The 25,492-nt window shown below is 36.1% G+C and overlaps 1 non-coding gene across 1 annotated transcript; it reads right to left on the minus strand.

Moving 5' to 3' along the window:
* Positions 1-10,885: 10,885 nt before the first annotated feature.
* Positions 10,886-10,957, minus strand: TRNAC-GCA (transfer RNA cysteine (anticodon GCA)). Its single transcript has one exon. It is a non-coding gene; the product is annotated as a tRNA-Cys (tRNA).
* Between the last annotated feature and the right edge of the window lie 14,535 nt (positions 10,958-25,492).

Consider the following 25,492-nt stretch of genomic DNA (forward strand, 5'->3'; position numbering starts at 1 on the left):
TAAACCTCTGGGTATACCAAAACAAAGAGATCAATATGAAATCAATATTCTATAGGAATTTTTCAGAATGTCTTTGCTGTGATAAAAGTTATATGACTATATAGGGGTTACAGTAGAGAGTCCAGAACAGTATCATGAAAGGCATTATTCTGAAAACTGAAAACAAACAACAAAAAAGCATAGTACTTGAAATCAATTCCAAAAGAGGTCAAGAATTTTAAACTTAGAGTATGTATGCATTTTGGTAGTACAGAATTTGGAATGAGGGAAAATGGTGAAGGCACAGCCAACAGCATGTTGTTGAGTATATACTTTTGTTGAACAAATAAAAGAAAATTAGAAGTTTAGGAAAAATACATTAAAAAAGGAAAAAATTTTCCAAAAACTGTACCAGAGTGCAGCAACTGTGATATTAGATTGCTTGATATTTAAGAAGAAATTACTTTAGGTACAGAATGACTAGAGGGTTTAGATGAATGATAGCAGAAAGTGGAGAGGGTATTCTTAACACAGAGTTTTAGAGGTCAGAAGTATAATTAGAAAGGTGAATTGGGGACTGATGTTTACAATTCATGCCAATGCTACGAAAGAACATGGGTTAGGTGTTAGTACTCAGCACAAAAAAGATCAAGATGAAGATGGACTGTATGACGCTTGATAGATAATGACAGATATGTGATTTTACTGTCTTAAATAAGACCACTTGGGGACTTCTGGTTTCGGCTTCATCATGAAAGTTCTTGGAAGGTGTCACTCCTATTCTTTAAACAAGAAAAAGTTGGACAAACAAACTCAATTACTTTTCTTTAACATATCAGAAAAAAGAGGTTTAAGAACAAAGCAACACCTAAGAATCTGATAAGACAGCCACATCCAGAGAGATACAGCACCCAAGTTTTACCTTCCATGGAGCAAAGCCATTGGAACCATACCTGATAAGAACATTTAGACGCTCTTTTTGGAGAACTGCCAGAGGCGGCAGAGGATGAGACCCTTAGATAGCATCACTGATGCACTAGATATGAACTTGGGCAAACTCCAGGGGATGGTGAGGGACAGAGAGGCCTGGAGTGCTGCAGTCCATGGGGTTTCAAAGAGTTGGACACGACTTAGCAATTGAACAACAACAACCACAACCAGAGGCCGAGTACACTCGTAAGACAATGACAAATTCCTGGGATCGCAGTCTTAGGATTCCCCCACTCATGCATAATTTTATCTTTCCCTCCAGAAATGCCACCAGGTTCTCAAGGTGAAGGTCTCTGGAGGATCTCCTCATGTGAGGATATGGGGCTGGAGATGCCAAGAACATTAAGAAATATATCCAGAGCCTTCCCCAGAAAGAGACCTTCTCTTCAGGGGAAAGGACTTTGCCATAGCATAATCCTGGATTCTTATTCCAATTAGGGGAGGTAAGTCCTCCTCATTCTAGTCCCCTCTACCTCTTGTGCCTCACCTAAAATGAAAACACACACACAAAGACACAAACATACACATATGCATAACAGGTATGTGTGGGTGAGCGAGGGGAGAGGGGCAGGAAATGGTGTCACAGTCCTAAGACACAGACACTAAAAGGATGAGCTGAATAAAAGTGTAGAAAAATCACTTTCCTCCACATATTACCACAAAGGCTCCAGCATAATAACCACAGATACAGGTAAAGCGCTATAAGACACAGACTTTCTCTGAAGTAGGGAAGCCTAAGGTCAAGAGAGGGCACAAAAGTAAGGCACGAGAAGAATTGGAAGTTGATGGTATCTACAGCTACAACAAACAGGAAACACATCCCAGTTCCTAGGCTGATTAATATCAGTCATCATATGAAGAGCCTGTTTACCCCAGTTTCTATTACCTGACAAATCATGTTCCAGCTTTCAACAAATATAAACAAAACACAGCAATAGTGCCCCCATCAAAAAACCAAACAGAATCTGAAGAAGCAATCAGATTGGAAAAGCAATCATCAGAGCCAGACTCACATATGACACAGATGTTGGGTTAATCAGAGAATTTAAACTAACTGTGATTAGAGCATTATGAATTCTAATGGAATATTAGATACAATGAAAGTACATATGGGTAATGTAAGCAGAAAGATGGAAAGAATCAAAAGGAACTTCTAGAAGTAAAAAAATACAATAACATAAATGAAGAATGCCTTTGATAGGCTCATCAGTAAATGTGACACAGCTGAATTCAGTGAACATAAAGAAAGATTAATAAAAATGTCCCAAACTGAAATGCAAGGAGAAAAAAGTATGAAAAAAAAAAAAAAAAAAAAACCCAGAATATAACATTGGAGTAATGTGGGAAATTTTCAAAAAGTATAATATGTATGTAATTGGAGTACTGTAAAGAAAAGAGAGAACAAAAGAGAGATATTTGAAGAAATAAAAATCAAGAATTTCCAAAATCATAACAGATACAAAACCATAGATCCACAAACCAGTTTGGAGGCCATGAGCAGGAAAACAAGAAAAAAAGAAACACAACCTCTACATGTAATATTTAAAATAAAAAAAGCAAAGACAGAGAAAAAATTGAAAGAATCCAGAGAAATAGAAACACTTTACCTATATAGGAAGAGTAACTAAATTACATTGGAGTCTTTTCAGAAACCATGAATCGAGAAGAAAGTGAAGTGAAATATTTAAAGTTTTGAAAGATCTTTGCCTCGAAGTTGATGTTCAGAGAAATGATCCTTCAAAATTGAAAGAGAAATGACTTTCTCAGCCAAAATAAAGCTGAAGGAATTAATTACCAGCAGACCTACACCTGCAGAAAAGAAATTAAGAAATTAAAAGAAATTCTCCAGACGAAAGAAAGACAGTGTATGTTAGAAAACTGGACCTATTAAAAAAAAAGTGTTGGAGAACAGAAAAATGAAGATTAAATCTCTTCCCTTTTTTCCTTATTCTTAACTGATGTTAAAAATAACTGTTCAAAGAAATAATTGTAGCTAATATTTTGGGTGGCTATAGCATATGGTTAGTGAAATGAATGACAGCAGTATCACAGATGATGGGAGGAAGAAACTGAAAATACTTTTTTATTGTATCTGTACTACTTATGGAATATTGCTACTGCTAAGTCACTTCAGTCGTGTCCGACTCTGTGCGACCCCATTGACAGCAGCCCACCAGGCTCCCCTGCCCTAGGATTCTCCAGGCAAGAACACTGGAGTGGGTTGCCATTGCCTTCTCCAATGCATGAAAGTGAAAAGTGAAAGTGAAGTCGCTCAGTCGTATCTGACTCTTCGTGAACCCATGGACTGCAGCCTACCAGGCTCCTCCGTCCATGGGATTTTCCAGGCAAGAGTACTAGAGTGGGGTGCCATTGCCTTCTCTGATTTATGGAATGGTATAATGTTATTTGAAGTTGAATCCAGGCCAGTTTAAAATGTACAGAATATGGTAAACTATAGGGCAACTACTAAAGAAACATTTAAAGAAGTGTAAGAAGGGAGATAAAAGAAGAAAGGAGATAAAAATGGAACTGTAAATTAATAAAATACTCAAAACTAGAGGAGGGGAAAAAGAGGGGGGAAATAGAAAATTGGAATGAACAGGAGCAGCTGAAAACATGGTAAATATGAATTCAACTTTATCAATAATTACTTTAAGTAAGAGTGATATAAATAATACCAATTAAAATATAGAGATTTATGATAAGAAAGAAAATCGCCCACTTGTATTAAGAAATTCATTTTATTTTTTTTTAAGAAATTCATTTTACATATAAAGACAAAGATAGGTTAAAAGGAAAGGAATAGAGAAAAATACACCATGCTAACACAAATTCATGGTAATAGATGGGTAAACAGTGGAAACAGTGTCAGACTTTATCTTTTTGGGCTCCAAAATCACTGCAGATAGTGACTGCAGCCATGAAATTAAAAGATACTTACTCCTTGGAAGAAAAGTTATGACAAACCTAGATAGCATATTGAAAAGCAGAGACATTACTTTGCCAACAAAGGTCCATTTAGTCAAGCCTATGGTTTTTTCAGTGATCATGCATGGATGCGAGAGTTGGACTGTGAAGAAAGCTGACCACCGAAGAATTGATGTTTTTGAACTGTGGTGTTGTAGAAGACTCTTGAGAGTCCCTTGGACTGCCAGGAGATCCAACCAGTCCATTCTAAAGGAGATCTGCCCTGGGTGTTCTTTGGAAGGAATGATGTTAAAGCTGAAACTCCAGTACTTTGGCTACCTCATGGAAAGAGCTGAGTCATTGGAAAAGACTCTGATGCTGGGAGGGATTGGGGGCAGGAGGAAAAGGGGACGACAGAGGATGAGATGGCTGGATGGCATCACTGACTCGATGGACGTGAGTTTGAGTGAACTCTGAGAGATAGTGATGGACAGGGAGGCCTGGTGTGCTACGATTCATGGGGTCGCAGAGTTGGACACGACTGAGTGACTGAACTGAACACAAATTAAAACAAAGCTGGAGTATCTATACTAATTTCAGACAAAATATAATTCAGAATGAGAAAGATATCAGTCATGAAGAGGAATCTTGATAATAATAAAGTGGTGAATTCTTCAAGAAGACACAACACATCTGGACATGTAGGCATCTAAAAAAGTGTCCAAATGGCTGGTGCAAGAATTGATAGACAAACCCACATCAACCTAGAATCTAAAAGCCCAGATAACTAAATAATTCAAAAGATGCATATTCTGAGAAACAGCTAACTTGAAAGACTGAATAATTTAGGCTATAAACTTTAAAACACAGATAAAGCAAAAATTTAACATGTTATAATAAAAGAGAAAGCTACACATTTGTACGAATGCTGCTTTCTTCAAACATTATTTAATTTTGCTGTCTCAACCTAGTAATCCTCACAATGAAATAGATCTAAAAATTCCATAACAAAGAAGCATTAATTTTCCCACATTATGCTGAATAATTAAAAAATGCAAAGTACCATTTGTTCTGAATAATTCTAGAGACAAATTTAATAAATTAACATAACCACCCACGTTGGACTGAAAAAAAAATAATTTAAATGCCTATTATTTTTAGTAATTTTTCTGCATGTAGACTAACATCTGGTTAATATGTTAGAGCCAGTCATACATAATGTCAAAACTATACAAGTAAATAATCTCCTCTTCCTAAGATAAATGTTATGGCTAATTGTAACCAAAACAGAGGGCTAAATCAATTTTTTAATAATTATAAGAAGAAAATGCACACATACACAAACATATGCACAATGCTGTGGGTGTATACTTATCTTGAGCATATTATAAGCTAAACCTAAGCAAGGACCTGCTTACATCTAAACATGTAGGTAATAAAGAAAAATAGAGGTGAAGCAATATAAAAGAAACATGACTGAAATTTTCAAGAACTGATAAACTCACAAATTCATAGATAAAGAAAGTATAAGAGGGATTTCCCTGTGATCACATGGTTAAGACTCCATGCTCCCAATGCAGGGCGCCCAGATTCAATCCCTTGTCATGGAACAAGAGCATACATGCTGAAACTAAAGATCCCATGTGCCACAACTAAGACCTGGCAAAGCCAAATAAATAATTTTTAAAAAAAAAAAGAAAGTATAACATATACCAACTGGTATAAGAAAAAGATATCCATTGACATACTGTAAGAAAAATTAATAATGACTAACTAACTAGACGAGAAGCGAAAAGCAAAGGAGAAAATGAAAGGTATAAGCATCTGAATGCAGAGTTCCAAAGAATAGCAACGGGAGATAAGAAAGCCTTCCTCAGAGATCAATGCCAGGAAATAGAGGAAAACAACAGAATGGGAAAGACTAGCGATATCTTCAAGAAAATTAGAGATACCAAGGGAATATTTTGGAGAAGGCAATGGCACCCCGCTCCAGTACTCTTGCCTGGAAAATCCCATGGATGGAAGAGGTCGTGAAGAGTCAGACACGACTGAGCGACTTCATTTTCACTTTTCACTTTCATGCATTGGAGAAGGAAATGGCAACCCACTCCAGTGTTCTTGCCTGGAGAATCCCAGTGATGGCAGAGCCTGGTGGGCTGCCATCTATGGGGTCGCACAGAGTCAGACATGACTGAAGTGACTTAGCAGCAGCAGCAGGGAACATTTCATGCAAAGATGGGCTCCATTAAGGACACAAATGGTACGGACCTAACAGAAGCAGAAGATATTAAGAAGAGGTGGCAAGAATACACAGAAGAATTGTACAAAAAAGACCTTCACGACCAAGATAATCATGATGGTGTGACCACTCACCTAGAGCCAGACATCCTGGAATGTGAAGTCAAGTGGGTCTTGGAAAGCATCACTATGAACAAAGCTAGTGGAGGTGATGGAATTCCAGTTGAGCTCTTTCAAATCCTGAAAGATGATGCTGTGAAAGTGCTGCACTCAGTATGCCAGCAAATGTAGAAACCTCAGCAGTGGCCACAGGACTGGAAAAGGTCAGTTTTCATTCCAATCCCAAAGAAAGGCAATGCCAAAGAATGCTCAAAACTACCACACAATTGCACTCATCTCACATGCTAGTAAAGTAATGCTCAAAAGTCTCTAAGCCAGGCTTCAGCAATATGTGAACCGTGAACTTCCAGATGTTCAAGCTGGTTTTAGAAAAAGCAAAGGAACCAGAGATCAAATTGCCAACATCTGCTGGATCATGGAAAAGCAACAGAGTTCCAGAAAAACATCTACTTCTGCTTTATTGACTATGCCAAAGCCTTTGACTGTGTGGGTCACAAGAAACAGTGGAAAATTCTAAAGATATGGGAATACCAGACAACCTGACCTGCCTCTTGAGAAACCTGTATGCAGGTCAGGAAGCAACAGTCAGAACTGGATATGGAACAACAGACGGGTTCCAAATAGGAAAAGGAGTACGTCAAGGCTGTATATTGTCAGTCTGCTTATTTAACTTATATGCAGAGTCCATCATGAGAAACGCTGGGCTGGAAGAAGCACAAGCTGGAATCAAGATTGCCTGGAGAAATATCAATCACCTCAGATATGCAGATGACACCACCCTTATGGCAGAAAGTGAAGAGGAACTCAAAAGCCTCTTGATGAAAGTGAACGAGGAGAGTGATAAAGTTGGCTTAAAGCTTAACATTCAGAAAACTAAGATCATGACATCTGGTCCCATCACTTCATGGCAAATAGATGGGGAAACAATGGAAACAGTGTCAGACTTTATTTTGGGGGGCTCCAAAATCACTGCAGATGATGATTGCAGCCATGAAATTAAAAGACGCTTACTCCTTGGAAGGAAAGTTATGACCAACCTAGGCAGCATATTGAAAAGCAAAGATATTACTTTGCCAACAAAGGTCCATCTAGTCAAGGCTATGAATTTTCCAGTGGTCATGTATGGATGTGAGAATTGGACTGTGAAGAAAGCTGAGTGCCAAAGAATTGATGTTTTGAACTGTGGTATTGGAGAAGACTCTTGAGAGTCCCTTGGACTTCAAGGAGATCCAACCAGTCCATTCTAAAGGAGATCAGCCCTGGGTGTTCTTTGGAAGGAATGATGCTAAATCTGAAACTCCAATTCTTTGGCCACCTCATGTGAAGAGTTGACTCATTGGAAAAGACTCTGATGCTGGGAGGGATTGGAGGCAGGAGGAGAAGGGGACGACAGAGGATGAGATGGCTGGATGACATCACCGACTCAATGGACGTGAGTTTGAGTGAACTCCGGGAGTTGGTCTTGGACAGGGAGGCCTGGCGTGCTGAAATTCATGGGGTCGCAAAGAATTGGACATGACTGAGTGACTGAACTGAACTGAACTGAACCAACTAGAATTATATTTTCATCTGAACTACAAAGAATGAGAAAGCAATAAATACCATTTAAATTGAAAAAGTTTACAACTTCAAGTCTGTCATGAAAGAAATTTCCAAAAGACAAACTACAGGAAGAAGAAGAAAAAAAAACAAAACATTACCGCAAGAAAGGTCAGTCAGTGCAGTTCAGTTGCTCAGTTGTGTCTGACTATTTGTGACCCCACGGACTGCAGCACACCAGGTTTCCTGTCCATCAACAACTCTCAGAGCCTACCCAAACTCATGTCCATTGCATCACTGATGCCATCCAACCATCTCAACCTCTGTCATCCTCTTCTCCTCCCACCTCCAATCTTTCTCAGCATCAGGGTCTTTTCCAATGAGTTGGTTCTTCCCATCAGGTTGCCAAAGTATTGGAATTTCAGGTTCAGCATCAGTCCTTCCAATGAATATTCAGGACTGATCTCATTTAGGATGGACTGGTTGGATCTCTTTGCAGTCCAAGGGACTCAAGAATCTTCTCCAACACCACAGTTCAAAAGCATCAGTTCTTCAGTGCTCACCTTTCTTTATGGCTCAACTCTCATATCCATACATGACCACTGGAAAAAGATAGACCTTTGCCAGTAAAGTGATGTCTCTGCTTTTTAATATGCTGTCTAGTTTGATCATAACTTTCCTTCCAAGGAGTAAGTGTCTTTTAATTTCGTGGCTGCAATCATCATCTGCAGTGATTTTGGAGCCCAGAAAAATAAAGTCAGCCACTATTTCCACTGTTTACCTATCTATTTGCCATGAAGTGACGGGACTGGATGCCATGATCTTAGTTTTCTGAATGTTGAGCTTTAATCCAACTTTTTCACTCTCATCTTTCACTTTCATCTAGAGGCTCTTTAGTTCTTCACTTTCTGCCATAAGGGTGGTGTCACCTGCATATCTGAAGTGATAGATATTTCTCTCGGCAATCTTGATTCCAGCTTGTGCTTCCTCCAGCCCAGCATTTCTCATGATGTACTCTGCATATAAGTTAAATAAAATAAGTCCCCAAGTCGGTAGGTGCCCAATATGCTACTGGACATCAGTGGAGAAATAACTCCAGAAAGAATGAAGGGATGGAGTGAAAGCAAAAACAGCACCCAGTTGTGGATGTGACTGGTGATAGAAGCAAGGTTTGATGTTGTAAAGAGCATTATTGCATAGGAATCTGGAATGTTAGATCCATGAATCAAAGTAAATTGGAAGTGGTCCAACAGGAGGTGGAAAGAGTGAACATCGACATTCTAGGAATCAGCGAACTAAGATGGACTGGAATGGGTGAATTTAACTCAGATGACCATTACATCTACTACTATGGGCACCAATCCCTTAGAAGAAATGGAGTAGCCATCATAGTCAACAAAAGAGTCGGAAATGCAGTACTTGAGTGCAATCTCAACAACAGAATGATCTCTGTTTGTTTCCAAGGCAAATCATTCAATAATAAGGTAGTCCAAGTCTATGCCCCAACCAGTAACGCTGAAGAAGCTGAATGGTTCCTTGAAGACCTACAAGACCTTCTGCAACTAACACCCAAAAAATATGTCCTTTTCACTATAGGGGACTGGAATGCAAAAGTAAGAAGTCAAGAAACACCTGAAGTAACAGGCAAATTTGGCCTTGGGGTACAGAATGAAGCAGGGCAAAGGCTAATAGAGGTTCGTGACATTGTATAGGGGACAGGAATCAAGACTATCCCCAAGAAAAAGAAATGCAAAAAAGCAAAATGGCTGTATGAGGAGGCCTTACAAATAGCTGTGAAAAGAAGAGAAGCAAAAAGGAAAGGAGAAAAGGAAAGATATTCCTTGGTACCCAAATCTAATTTTTGTCAATGTTACTGAAGTATCTGTATGCTTCTTTACTTATTTTTAATCTTTAATCTCATACATTTCTTCTCTTTCTCCAAGCCCTGTTTTGTAGGCCCACCTATATTTCCAAAAGCACATCAATAGTTCAATCTCTTCCTCTTCCACACAACTGGAAAATGGAAATAAATAAGTTAAATACACAGGCTCTCTAGCATCGAGAGTTAATATCCTTCTAATGTTAAAATTGTGGTGAGAAGACCAAATGAAGGAAATCTGAACAGAGACTCTTTTGACTTTCTTTGGCTACCATACAGGACTTAATACGAGAAAATCTCCAGAGATCCAAGGATGGTTATCTCTACAGAAGATTTCATAATTCTGGTAATTCTGTTTAAGTTCACTTGACATGCTTGGCTTTAAAACATATTTGCAGAATTAGACAATAATCACAAGTGGCCAAATGCCTAGTTTTAAAACACATTTTAAAAAATCTATTTTAGAAAGTTTTTTGCTTTGTCATTAATTTTTACAACTGAAACTTTTGATATTAGTCAGGAAATATGATACTTAGACCTTATTTTATAACCTACATGAAAATCATGTCTTTTTTTTGGGGGGGGAGGGTTTGCTCCTAGCATTGAGTCCTTGATTTTATAGCATAGTGTTAATTTCTGTCATTGTAGAAGATGCTATATTACTGTTAATCTTAGGTTTGTTTTTCTGCTTTTCTACACAGAGACATACTCATGGTAGCAACCAGGGAAAATAGCTTTTATCAGTAATTTTCATTATATAACATATTTTAAGAAGATGGTAGTAAGATAAATAAAATGAAAGTATACTATGGTTCATTTTTATTAAAGTATATATTTTATTAATAAGTCTAAAAATACAAAAGATGTATTTTCTACATCAGTTTGTAATTTCTTCAATATGTGGAAATGTATTTTACATCATTTCTGCAAATCAAAATATCATCAGATATAGACCTCATTAATGTATGTTGTTACAAAAATATTCAAAAATACTGCCAATCATTATAAATAAAAAGCATGAATCATAAGACAATAAGTGTTAAAATGTAACATATGGTTTATCTTCTAAGTACTTTTTAAACTATGTATTGGTGAAGTTAAGTGAAGTGAAGTCGCTCAGTCGTGTCCGACTCTTTGCAACCCCATGGACTGTAGCCTATCAGGCTCCTCCGTCCATGGCATTTTCCAGGCAAGAGTTCTGGAGTGGATTGCCATTTCCTTCTCCAGGGGATCTTCCCTACCCAGGGTTTGAACCTGGGTCTCCTGCATTGCAGGCAGACACTTTACCATCTGAGCCACCAGGAAAGCCATGTATTGGTAGATTATATATATGTTGATATGATATGTACTTTAGATTTTAGTGTTAAAATGGTCATATCTGCACAGTTTTATCTGGAAGTGATATCATGAAACCAGCAAATATTAATAGCAACTGCATATTGTTACAGGATGCAGACATTTTAACAGTAATTATAACTAATAAGATATATTTCTTCTCTATGATATATTTATATATTAGGCAGTAATTAGGAAGATGTTTTGAATAAAACCATTCTTAAAAGAGATCCCTATGTCATGAAAATTAATGAAACAATTATTCTTTGCTAGAGATAATTTTGTTGGAAAGTTAGATATGAAAATTTCTGGAGAAAATTCTGCTTCTACTAATAACATGAAGGTCTGTCCTCTTTGTTGTTTGTTGTTGTTCAGTCACTAAATAGTATTCTCCTTTTTCAACCACATGTACTGCAGAACGCCAGGCTTCCCTGTCCTTCACTATCTCCCAGAGTTTGTTCAAACTCATATTCATTGAGTCAGTACTGCCATCCAACCATCTCATCCTCTGTTGTCCCCTTCTCCTCTTAACTTCCATCTTTCCCACATTGGGGGTCATTTCTAATGAGTTGGCTCTTTGCATCAGCTGGCCAAAGTATTGGAATTTCAGCTTCAGCTTCAGTCCTTTCAATGAATATTCAGGGTTGATTTCCTTTAGGATTGACTGGTTTGATCTCTTTGCTGTCCAAGGGACTTTCAGGAGTCTTCTCCAGCACCACAATTCAAAGCATCAATTCTTCTGCTCTCAGCCTTCTTTATGGTCCAACCCTCACATCTGTGCATGACTACTGGAAAAACCATAGCTTTGACTATATGGACCTTTGTTGGCAAAGTGATATCTCTGCCTTTTAATACAGTTTCTAGGTTTGTCATAGCTTTCCTTTCAAGGAGCAAATGTCTTTTAATGCCCCTATAGATAATAATTATAGTTTCTGGGGTACAAAAATATAAATTGAGCAGTTAGTTATCTAGAGGCACTGGAAAATCACCAAAAGCAGGCAGAATATACTGAGCAGGAGTCACTCTTTGGAACCAGAAACAGCATTGGATGAAGTTTCCTTTTTTAAAAAATAGTTTTTACCTGATATTAGACTCCAGTCTGTGACATGTGAAGTGGCAAAAACTCAGATGGAAATTTAGAGCCTTACTGCTTTGAAGAACCACAGGAAAGAGTTTAGAGCTACTACAGCCAGTGGAAACATAAGAGGAAATACAAGAAAGGAGAGATCCTAATTTAGAAAGCCTCAAATTCTGCATATAAATTCTGTCCACATCTCTGGCTATGTATGTATGCAGATGGTAAACTCCAAACAGCCCAGGTAAGGATAAAAGAATTAAACAGCTTTCAGAAGCTGCCCACATCAGCAAAGGCAGCTTTAAGTTTAACCTGGCTAACTGTACACTAACACAAACAAAAAGGAGTAGTCTTTTGAGGAATATATTGTAATCAAAACTGAAATCTCTATAATACCCTCTTTCACAATGACCAGGACATGATTGAAAATTTGACCCATATTCAAGAAACCAATTGAGATGACCCAGATGTTAGAATCAGTAGACAAGGATTGTAAAGCAGCATTTGTGTTTGTGGACACAAAGGAAAATACGCTTATAATAAAAAATAAGAAATCTCAAAAAGAAAGGAAGACATTTAGAAAGAACCAGATGGAAATTTTAGAGTTGAGAAATACAAAACCTAAGATAGTTTATGTAATGTTCCAACATGGTCAGTTGTCAAAAGAGAGAGAGAGAGAGAGCAAACTGTAGCTAAAGAACTGCTAAATGTAAAGAAAAGAAAATCATCTTTAATCTTCATGTTATTCTATGCCAAGAATAAAGGCAAAATGATGGCAAAGTTAAAAACACAAAGTTAATTCATTCTTTTGAAACTTTTTACCCTTCAGAAGTGGGCAATTGTTCTTTCACAATGGTATTTAAATTAAACATTTACTCTTTATAATAGGTACATTCAGCTGAGCAAATTTTGATACATTATACTGAAATACAGTTTAAGGATAAGTACAGAGCAAATGTTATATAATCTTTAGTTTTATACTCAAGTATAAGAGTCACAGAAATTTGACACATGGTTACCAGTTAAAGACACATAGTACCATATAAAAAAAGAACTGAATCTGAACAAAAATGTAGAATATTTTAAAATATTAACTTATTTATAATTAAAGCATTAATTCAATAGTGCTAGTGAAATCATAATGATTAGATTACTAAGAGATAAAATTACTCATGTCTGTGAACATTTGTTCATGGAATACTGCTATTTAATTCTTGAAATAATATACTTTCCCCTCAAAACTTGAGTGAAACTTTCCAAGGCAGAACCAATTATATTATTCACCTTTGTCTTTCTCAAGCCCACTAATAGATTTAGCATATTAGATGCTGAATATGCTAGTCAAATAAAGAGTTACTACTCAAAAATCCTGAATATGTCAATTAAATAATAAAATAGGCTTAGTTTCTGAAAGATTTTTATCCTTTTGGTTTTATATATATAATGAAAAAGCTTTCAATTCTTGCTGCTGCTACTGCTGCTAAGTCACGTCAGTCTTAACTTGTAGTTAACTTTAAAACAGAGTACAAGGAAAGTATTATAATTTAGCATTTTAATCTTAATAAATTCTTTAAAAGGGTAGAAAAATTCATTTCCATGGAAAATGTTTTAATAAGGTATGAAGGCTATTTTCAGCCATATGTTTATCCCATTATACATGTTTATGTTGATAAAAATCTGAAATTCCTATCAAAATCTTTAGTACCATTTACCTTCATAACTTTTGGCATTTTCACAACACATGAACACTGATATTATATTGGATACCGCAAAAGAATTGATGCTTTTGAGCTGTGGTGTTGGAGAAAACTCAAGTCTCCTGGACTGCAAGGAGATCCAACCAGTCCATCCTAAAGCAGATCGGTCCTGGGTGTTCATTGGAAGGACTGATGTTGAAGCTGAAACTCCAATACTTTGGCCACCTGATGCGAAGAGCTGACTCATTTGAAAAGACCCTGATGCTGGGAAAGATAGAGGGCAGGCGGAGAAGGGGACGGCAGAGGATGAGATGGTTGGATGGCTTCACTGACTCAATGGACATGGGTTTGGATGGACTCCGGAAGTTGGTGATGGACAGGGAGGCCTGGCATGCTGCAATTCATGGGGTCACAAAGAGTCGGACACGTTGAGCAACTGAACTGAACTGAATAATTATTAAAGTTTCCTTACCAATCTTGAAAAAAAAATGTATTGGAATTCAATTAGTCAAAACTTTAGTTCAAAGCAAATTGTTAACTTTGGGGGGACCATGGTCTTTCATAGATTTTTAACAATTTTTAAAAGGAAATTCAAAAGAAAATAGTTTAATGACAGATCATGGAAATGTTACTGGAGCATTTGATTCATATTCAATGTTTTCCTTGGCTAAATAATGAAATCCAAAGATCTAAAGGTGTTTTCTTTTCCTTTTTAAACAACTTTGGAGAATGTATCCCCAATGGACAAAGTGGGAAAAGAGGAGGATAAAAGTAAGTCCAGTAAAAATAAAGTATTGTATTTTCAAAAACTTTGATCTGTACATGAGGAAGTAGTTAGAGCATGCAATTATGCAATACTATGTGTACAGAAAATACTTGGAAATGCTTAATTACAGGTGCTACTCAAGACATTTACAGAGAAATGATACTCTGCACCTACTCCAGATTACTCCAAATAGTCAAAGTCAATGGAATTTTCTCTGCTATTTCAATTTGTGATGTGATCCCTCCTCAGAGGTCTTTTTGTTTGTTTGTTTGCTTGTTTTGACACTACAACTAATAAAAATACCAACAATTTAGTGATAGCTCCTAAACAACCTAATTAGTGAGGACTGTGAAGGAGATAGAGAGATACTGGTATGTCCTAATTCTCAAATAAGCCTTTCTTAAAAGGCATATAATGGCAGGATCTGTATATGTATATTTTTTCTTAATGTTGTCAGTAGTGCCTTTTCTTAAAATTCCAGTTTTTCTTACATGCACAAGTAATCCAGACAGGTAAAGTTGACCAAGTACAAGATAAAATGTAATGTCCTGTCTTATGCCCAATGTATTATTTTTCAGGTAGAGATGGCATGTTTAGAGAATAATTTATTGCATTATTTGGTGATTTTTCATTTTTTTCCCCTAAACTATAATGGAGAAGAAATTAAACTTTAACAGTAACAAATAATGTGCTCAAGTAAACATTATATAAGTTGAAATGAAACTCTGGAATTAAGAAAAGGTTTTTCAAAAGCTCAAAAATATTTCTAAAAGTTTCTGTATTCTTAAGACTACAGAAAGCATACCTTATTTCTGGCGGCTTGCAACATTGCTCATGTTGCTTGAGTAACATGATCATTTCAGGCAACAAACTTGATAGATCTAGCCTTATTTGATGAAGTATAACTAAATTGCCAAGAAGTGCAGAATTCTATCAAAATACTGCTGTCTAACAAGAACAATTCATGCCAAGATGGACACAATGAAGGACAGAAATGGTATGAACCTAACTGAAGCAGAAGATATTAAGAAGAGGTGGCAAGAATACACAGAACTATACAAAAAAGATCTTAATGACCCAGATAACCACAATAGTGTGATCAGTCACCTAGAGCCAGACATCTTAGACTACGAAGTCAAGAGGGTTTTAGGAAGCATCACTATGAACAAAGCTAGTGGAGGTGACGTAATTTCAGCTGAGCTACTTCAAACCCTAAGAGATGATGCTGTTAAAGTGCTGCCCTCAATGTCCAGCAAATCTGGAAAACTCACAGGACTGGAAAGGTCTTTTCACTCCAGTCCCAAAGAAGGACAATGCTAACGAACGTTCAAACTACTGCACAATTTGCACTCATTTCACATGCTAGCAAAGTAATGCTCAAAATTCTCCAAGCTAGGCTTCAACAGTACATGAACTGAGAACTCCCAGATATTCAAGCTGGATTTAGGAAAGGCAGAGGAACCAGGGATCAAATTGCCAACATCTGTTGGATAATAGAAAAAGCAAGAAGTTTCCAGAAAAACATATGCTTCTGCTTCATGGACTATGCTAAAGCCTTTGACTGTGTGGATCACAACAAACTGTGGAAAAATTCCTTAAGAGATGGGGATACCAGACCACCCTACCTGCCTCTTGAGAAATCTGTATGAAGGTCAAGAAGCAACAGTTAAAACCAGACATGGAACAATGGACTGGTTCCAAACTGGGAAAGGAGTATGTCAAGGCTGTATATTTTCACTGTGCTTATTTAACTTATATGTAGAGTACATCATGTGAAATGCCAGGCTGGATGAGTCACAATCTGGAATCAAGACTGCTGGGAGAAACGTCAATAACCTCAGATACGCAGATGACACCACCTTTATGGCAGAAAGTGAAAAGAACTAAAGAACCTCTTGATGAAAGTGAAAGCTGGCTTAAAATTCAATATTCAAAAAACAGATCATGGTATCTGGTCCCATCACTTCATGGCAAATAGATGGGGAAATAGTGGAAACAGTAACGGACTTTATTTTCTTGGGCTTCAAAATACCTTCAGATGGTGACTGCAGCTATGAAATTAAAAGAAGACTGCTTCTTGAAAGAAAAGCTATGACAAACCTAGACAGTATATTAAAAAGCAGAGACATTACTTTGCCAACCAAAATCAGTACAGACAAAGCTATGTTTCTTCCAGTAGTCAATAGCAGATGTGAGAGCTGGACAATAAAAAAAGGCTGAGAATTGAAGAATCGATGCCTTTGAACCACGGCATGGACAGACTTTTGAGATCCCTAGATTAAACCAGTCAATCCTAAAGAAAATCAACCCTAATATCCATTGGAAGGACTGATGCTGAAGCTGAAGCTCCAATACTTTGGCCAGCTGATGCGAAGACCCAACTCATTAGAAAAGATCCTGATGCTGGGAAAGATTGAAGGCAAGAGGAGAAGGGGACAACAGAGGATGAGATGGTTGGATGGCATCACTGACCCAATGCACATGAGTTTGAGCAAGCTCTGGGAGATGGTGAAGGGGTGAGAAGACTGGTGTGCTGCAGTCCATGGGGTCACAAAGAATCAGACACAACCGAGCAACTGAGCAACAACCACCAAGACTATGCTGAATTCAGTGAAACAAACTGTTACTGTAAGTGTCATAAGGACTATATGACTGTTTATACATGCAGACAGTCACAGCCTCCTAACTCACTTAACAATTAAAAATAAAAGAAGAAATAAAGCAAATAGAACAAAAGCAAAGCAAACTGAAGAAAGAAAAAAAAATTTAAAAAGAAAGGCGTACAAGTAAATATCTGGCAAGATGACAGTCAGCTTCTACAGGCCAAATGAAATAAATCTAACTTGACATAGGAAACAAATTTAGACAGTAGCACATTAAGTTCAAGAACCAGAAATATGATTTAAATAGTATAAACTTCACTTTTATTATAAACAATCACACTGTCCAAATATTTTTCATGCCAAACTGAAAAGGAAGATGATTTTTTGAAGAAGGGCAATTATTGCCAAAATATGATTTCTCACGAATACAGACTCCTAAATAATTTTCTCTGGTACTGTCCACTTGTTAAATGGTTTTCTAACAAATAATTTTGCTGATTGTTTCTGATATCTAAGTGAGCCTTGACCACAAATTTATCAACATAATGGAAATTTTGAACTGATGATTCTAAAATCAGACTTGCTAGCAATGGCTTTCTACTCCTCAACCAAACTTAGTCTCTTGAGGGCAAGAAATCTTTTTCATTAAACTTTGTATCACATTGAAGGAAGAAGAGAAAGAATAAATGGGCATGAACAATGTGACCATCTCCCCCAGCCATTGCACAACCAACCATTTCCAGCTAGAGTCAATGCATACAGCAAATTCAGGAGAAGTCATTGGAAATGACTGTGACACAAAACTAACCATACAACACATTAAGGCATCAATAGCACCTCCAAGAAAATAAATATCTCTCATTTGGCATTTAACAACCCTTGTAATTACTTCTAATTGAATGATTTCTAATCTTCTCTGGACTTCTTGCTCCCTATTTTCAAATTCCTACTATAGAAATACCTGGGAATTCAAAATCAGCAGGGTGAGAAACTAAATCCATTCACAAATTTCTCTACCTGTGAAAAATACTGGGGTTATATTAGGCTAATGCGAAAATAATAGAATTTTTTAGGGCCCTCTATAAAATTTTTTATATGATCAGTTAATCATATAATTTCTACTTTGTCCACACATTTCTCTCTCCCTTCCTGGTTCCTTTTCTCTACCTCATATTGTGTCCTTTTTTCTCCTATTTCTTCACTGATCTCATTTCTTTAGTCTTTCCTGAAGCCATTTATTATGATTAAGACTTCAGGTTAATTTTCTAAATTATACTTCAATCACGTTATTACACTGAAAAATAATGTCTACCAAACTAAATACAGTTTTCTTAAATTATGACTCAAAATCAAAGCCTGATTTAGTTTTCAGCTGTTAATCTTAATAATTCCCTACATGGATCCAGTAGACCAATCTAGGTGGATTATTCTTCTTCTGAAACAAGTAGTCATCTTGCTCCTTCTCCCTAAAAAGTCCCCTTCTTCCTCAGCATTACAATTCTGCAGTTTCACAAAACATATCAGCATTACTATCTGTGTGAAGTCTTGAGATTTCTGGACAGATATGATCCCCTTTTCCTCTAAATCCCCTAAACCCTCTTTTCAGATGCTAATCATCATCTATCTGGTGGTGTAACTATTTTTGTATTTTCTTAACACTCATCTGACGTATCTATGCTTCATCTTATTGTGCTGGGAATTCTTCTCTATTCCACTTTCTATTATAGGACATTTCTCTGATTCTTACACAAAAAAGACCAAAAAAAAAAGTCACTGTATAAAATTTAGAAGTCAGCAAAGTAAATAAAACTTAGCCACTTAAATCCATATATCTAACAGCCTCTAGTGACTAGAGAAAACCCAGATACCTACTTAGGGAATCCCTCACTCCAGTGTGTTAACTACTGTATGACTCAGAGTAAACATTTGGATGTCTGACTGGAACCATCCTTGTGGTTTGGTGTTCTCTGAAACAAAATATAATATATTTGAAGGGATGTTATCAGTGAAAACACAATTTCCATTCTTTTTCTGTACAGGTACTGACCACAGAGAGGAGTCCCAGATGACTCAAGTAGTGGAAACATTTACCCTTGTCAAACTATTTTTTGTCTAGAAGACTGGTGACCGTCCTGTCACTCAGGCCTGCTGCTGAGTCAGGGAAAGGAAGTGAAAGGGAAGCACTGGTCCAGCTGGGCAAGTGGCCCAGACAGACGCCCACACTTACTGCCAACCATGAGCAGAAAATGAAGAACATATGGCTTAAGTCACCAAACTAGATATTTTCCTGGTAAATATAAACTTGGTACTTAGCAGATTGTATATAAAATGACAATAAGCAATTACTAATAATACATATATCACAATAAATGTCATTTGTCTTACTTTGTAAAACTTGTTTTTAAATAACATGAAGGGAAAAATCTATGGTAAACCACAGTTAGGTTATTATAAAATACATCAAGAATTCTATTGAACTGTGTTAGGTAAAACAAACACTGATTATATTTAACAGCACTAATAAACGTATAAGCATTCAGCAGATATTACAAATTGTAACATGTGGCACACAATTAACAATTTCCATAAGCTGATTTTATCAAATAGCTTATCATTTTATATTTATAAATAGCTTACAAAGAAACTACATGAAACACATCAAAGTTTTATATCATTTAAAGTGACTGCTGCTGCTAAGTCGCTTCAGTCGTGTCCCTCTGTGCGACCCCATAGACGGCAGCCCACAAGGCTTCCCCGTCCCTGGGATTCTCCAGGCAAGAACACTGGATTGGGTTGCCATTTCCTTCTCCAAGGCATGAAAGTGAAAAATGAAAGTGAAGTCGCTCAGTCATGTCCGACTCATAGCGACCCCATGGACTGCAGCCTACCAGGCTCCTCCGTCCATGGGGTTTTCCAGGCAAGAGTACTGGAGTGGGGTGCCACCGCCTTCTCCAATTTTAAGTGAAGATATTAGTTATTAGGCAGATGTTACTTACATTCTTCTGAACAGACCCAAAACATCACAGATACACAGCAAGGACCATTTTTCTTGTTATTTCATGGACAGTGGTGTGTGAATTGTGAGTTAGGGGTCTTATTCACCACTGAATTCCTGGATGGAGCACAGTGCCAGGAAAGCAGGAGATATAAAAAAATGAATGAAAATTCCATCCACCACATTTGAATGTGTAACAGTTCTGATGTATTTCTTAGTTGACTGTAATTATTAGTCCAATAAAACAATTTTCTTCAATTTTTTAAATTAGAAATTAAAAATCTTAAATAGGTGTATTCATTTTTTGTTAAATTAATGATTTTATCTTAGTGAGATTAAATAATATACTCTGTTCTAAAAATGAGATGCAGCATTTATGAATCACCGTAGACAAGATTCAGAGAAGGCAACGGCATCCCACTCCAATACTCTTGCCTGGAAAATCCCATGGGCGGAGGAGCCTGGTAGGCTGCAGTCCATGGGGTCGCACAGAGTCAGACATGACTGAAGCGACTTAGTAGCAGCAGCAGTAGCAGCAGCAGACAAGATTAGAGGTTGATACCTAAACCAGCTAAGTAAGCACTTGGACTTAAGAAGCTCTGATAATCAAATTTTGTGGATTTGGAAGAAAACACTGAATCACTGCAGATCATGAGAGATACAGCAGCACTGAGAATCACTGATGAATATATATATATATATACACACACACACATATATATGTATTTTTAAGAACAATTTCATCATATGTATGATTTGTATGATATTAGAGTTTTTTTGTTTTATTCTCTATTTTTTACAGTTAGGTGTATTTAAAATAAATGCATACCTGGTAAACATACATATCTATAAATACATAAATTCATGTATTTATACATACTTATTTGGGCTTCCCAGATGGTGCCAGTGGTAAAGAACCTGCCTGCCAATGTAGGAGACGTAAGAGTTGTGGGTTCAATTCCTGGGTCAGGAAGATCCCCTGGAGTATAAAATGGCAACTCACTCCAGTTTTTGCCTGGAGAATCCTATGGACAGAGGAGCCTGGCAGTCTACAGTCCAGAGTCACAAAGAGTCAGACAGGCCTGAAGCAACTTAGCATGCACACACTTATATAGTCTTTTACCACTTTAATCATTTTTTTTTTTCTGTCTCAAACACTACATTGTGATTTTCTTACAGGCTAGGAATATACTATATTCAACATTTCATCCATCAATTAGGAAGTTACTGTTCTATTTCCAGTGAAATATTGTGGTGCATTAACAAGATAATAAATGTACAGATTATGAGAAGATGTAGATTTTGTGCACATTTTTTATCTAGAGATAAGAAAATTTGCTGATGAATTTGATATATGGTATAAGAGGACAATTGTCAGAGATAACATCAAAGTTTTGGTAGAATGAGGTTATCATTTACTAAATGAAGTGTGACCAGAAAACAGATACTTAATTTTGCCTAGAGAATTTATGAACGTACTGTCCACGGTGATTTTTTTTTTCTTTCTATTCACTTTCTGTAATCTCAAGAAATCCTAAGAAACAGATGGAAGCATATTATAACAATTCAGATTCTCCTATTCAACATTGAATCATCTGGCAGTATCAAGTTACATTTTGCCTATATGGCCAAAGAATCAGCCAACTCTAAATATTCCCTCTACCCAATTGATCAACACCTGTGAGCATGAAGTCTAAATTTATTACTTCTGCTGCTAATGGTGTTTCACAGAGTGTTTTAAAAAAATGAGTTGGTTGAACAATAAGAGAAAAAGAAAATGGTCAATGTAAAACCTTCCAGTCTGTGTTCATACAGTGATGTACAATCTCATATGTGATGTATGAAGTATGATCTAGTTTGTGATGTTAATGCAATTGAATATATAAAAGCTGTGGCAGTGCCTATACAGTAGCATAACAAAACTGTTCCTTTCTTGCTAGAAAACAACTTAGATGCAGTCTCACGACATAGACTTTAACTTACACACATTCAACGACCTTTCACATTTTCTCTCTTGTAGCCCCCATATCAGAACTTAGAATGCTGGTGGCAGTAGTTGAGAATATAATAAATCTGAACGCTGTTCCTCTTGGTTTTGAAAAACAGTACTATGCCTCATATAACTGCTTTAATCTCTGTTTTAGATGTTGAAATCAGAAACTAACCTTTGTATAAGAAGCAACTTCTTTCTTCTCTGGTGGCTCAGATGGTAAAGAATCTGACTGCAATGCAGGGAACCCAGGTTTGATCCCTTGGGAAGATCCCCTGGAGAAGGGAATGGCTACTCTCCTTTATTCTAGACTAGAGAATTCCACAGACAGAGGAGTCTGGTGAGCTATAATCCATGGGGTCGCAAAGAGACACAACAGAATGACTAACACTTTCATTTTTCAATGATAGATTTACACCTGATAATTCTGTTCATTCCTTTTTGCTTACATGTATGAATAAAACCAGTAAAATGTACACTTTACCTGTTTAAAATATTAGTATCACTGAAAAATAAAACCATGCATAAGTAAATCAATTTAACTCAACCTCTTAAGAGCATAGTTATCTAGTCTAAGCATTTCTCATCAGTGTTGTAGACAGAGAAAAAGTTAAACTAACATTATAAGAAAAAGACTTTAATAAAAATTGTGAAAGATATTTTCATCTAAGAAATCAAGCTTTAGAACTCTCTCTACATATAACAGAGTCTAAAATTTCTTCCAATATAGGTTAGCAGTTCATATTCTGCATTATCATAATATAAAGGATAAACCAACTCAATAATATATCCCCAATATATTTTGAAATATATTCACTTTTTCTGACTTATCAGTTTATTTGCTTGTTTGTATTTATGTAGTTTTATATGTGTTCTTAAGTTTAGATGCTGAGGACTTCTTTTTAAATATTAAATTTGTATTAAAAGTTAATTTCTAATATAATAATTAGACTGAGACTCTTAAGACAAAGGAAGCTTCAGTGAGTTTTTAGAGTAAAAATAAGGGATCTCAAAATCCTTTATAAACATTTTTGTAGATTCATTAAGTAGTATTTTTCATATTCATACTTATTTTTTCAAGTGCCTATAAATATTATTATAATTTACAAAATATAAATTTACCTTAAAATATCACTGACCTTATCATAGTTTCTGACGGTTACACATTTTCCTGATCAGAAGTTACTAACAGTATCACTATTACCTTATGAATATCTGTAAAACATTTTGACATTAAAAACCAGGTCATCAGACTTGAAAAAGTTTAGGTACTAATTTACTCCATCTTAATGAAGTAACTGTCCTTAACTGATGAAATCTAATCTTCTGCCCTTTTGTCTGTAGTTAGTGGAGATTAGAAACATCTGGTTAGGATCAAATATTCATAATCCTCTCATGTAAAGTTACATAATCCAGACTTTTTTTTTAATGTATCTGGAAAGAACTAAATACTTACCAAAAAACTGGACAGAAGGTCATGCTAACCTTAGGTTATTTTGAAGTTTTATCGGGAATACCAATGACCTATCATTTTAATTCTTTATCCTGTTTTACCTGAAAGATGCAACTGTTTTACACTTCAGCCTAAATGAGGCTAGTACTGCACAAAATGCTGTCTTTGGTTAATTGCGAGTTGTTGCTCCACACATGTCAAATTCAAGTAATTAAAACTGCAGTGCCCCCAAGCAAAACATTAAAATTTTTACATTCCAAAGGGCCTCATTAAAACCAGATGACTAGTTTGGCTTCTAGAAAGACTTGGCTAGAACATATCCACTTCAAATCCATACTGTCTTATTTGCTTACATCACAGAATGATTGACTCAAGAACCTGAAGGGTCCTCCAAAGTTTATCTAACCTCTTTCCAAGCAGAGTTTTAATTTAAATATCTTGGGGAGAGGCTATCTAATATCTCACTACAGATTCACATTTAAAAATATTTTGAGATGACTTGCATCATTAATTTGTATAACTTTTTAGTAAAAAACAACAAAAAACCTTCAATGTTCTATTTTACTAAAATTCTCTCAGTATAATCTTAGCTCATTAATTTCTGGTCTGTTGTTAGGTAAAGCAACACTAATTTTAACTGTCTTGAATAATACCCCACCCTACATTATTTTCAACATACAGAGCGCTCAAACTTTGCCTTCCTCACGATAATAAAACTTGAGAGTCTAAGTTCTTGATAAAAGTAACAGTCAAAAAATTTATAAATCCCATGTTTGGTTCATACATATTTTACTATGCTTGAGCAATTTATAATTGTGTCAATTATTTAACTACTCAGCATTTGAAAGAAGGGAATTAAAGGACATTAATATCATATTCCTTAAAGAATATTTATTTAAATATATATATCACAATAAATGTAATAGGCCCCTCATCATGGACAGTTTAGTGAGGTAATAAGTAAACAGCCTCAAGCAGCTTATGAGTCAAGCAATGAAAATATGCATACTGTATTGAAAATAATACAATCTTTGAAGCCCACTGTGACTTACCTTTAGCAAATAATCCTAAAAGCTGCAAATGACAGTGCTTATGCAAGTAGTTTCTTCCTCCCCATTAGCAATGGCAAAAAGTAATCAATGCATAGTTGTTCCTGTCTGCCACTATGTCACAGGTCAACATTAAAACAGGCTGTAATGAAAAATACAGCTTTATGACATAACACATCCGATCGCGAATGCATGTGAGAGAAAAGACAGTCTTTTGAAGTCTAGGTAAATATTGAGTCACATTCAGTTTCCTTTCACACCTATTTGCTCTGGGCACAGTCTGTTAGCTGAGCACAGAAGGCTGTTGATCGTAACTCACTCAAAACATGGACCAGAAACACTGATTTTGTCATTTCAGCTGAGAAAATGGAAAAAGCAATATAGGGAAGGTATACGATTTTTACTGGACTTCATGTTACACACCATTATTACAGCAGTCTGATTTCTGGTTCCTCAGGAAAGTGATAAAGTACTGAATTACTTTTACTCATGAAACTGGCTTAATACAGTAAGAATTCAATTCATATTGTTGCCATTACGCACATTTTTAATATCAGTGTAAGATTCAATCTTAAATAAAATACAAATTTCTGTTTTTATAGCCATGGAACATAAATCTCTTTTTCCTCCTGGGTATTTATCTTTCTATGTATGTTTAGGTAATGCTAAGTGCTTCGCAAGAGAACATATTTCTGTTTTACCTGTAACAGTCATAATCATATTTTGTATATTGCGGATATTCTATTTCTTAAATATAAATAGCTCTTTTGATGAAGAAGCAATCATATATTTATTACATTTTCTTATTAATTTTAAATATTTATCAATTATTCAACTATTCAATATTCTCTCAAAACATGTTTGATTTCTAGGCCAA

The sequence above is a fragment of the Bos indicus genome, chromosome 4, assembly GCF_029378745.1.
Source record: "Bos indicus isolate NIAB-ARS_2022 breed Sahiwal x Tharparkar chromosome 4, NIAB-ARS_B.indTharparkar_mat_pri_1.0, whole genome shotgun sequence".
Lineage (NCBI taxonomy): Eukaryota > Metazoa > Chordata > Mammalia > Artiodactyla > Bovidae > Bos > Bos indicus.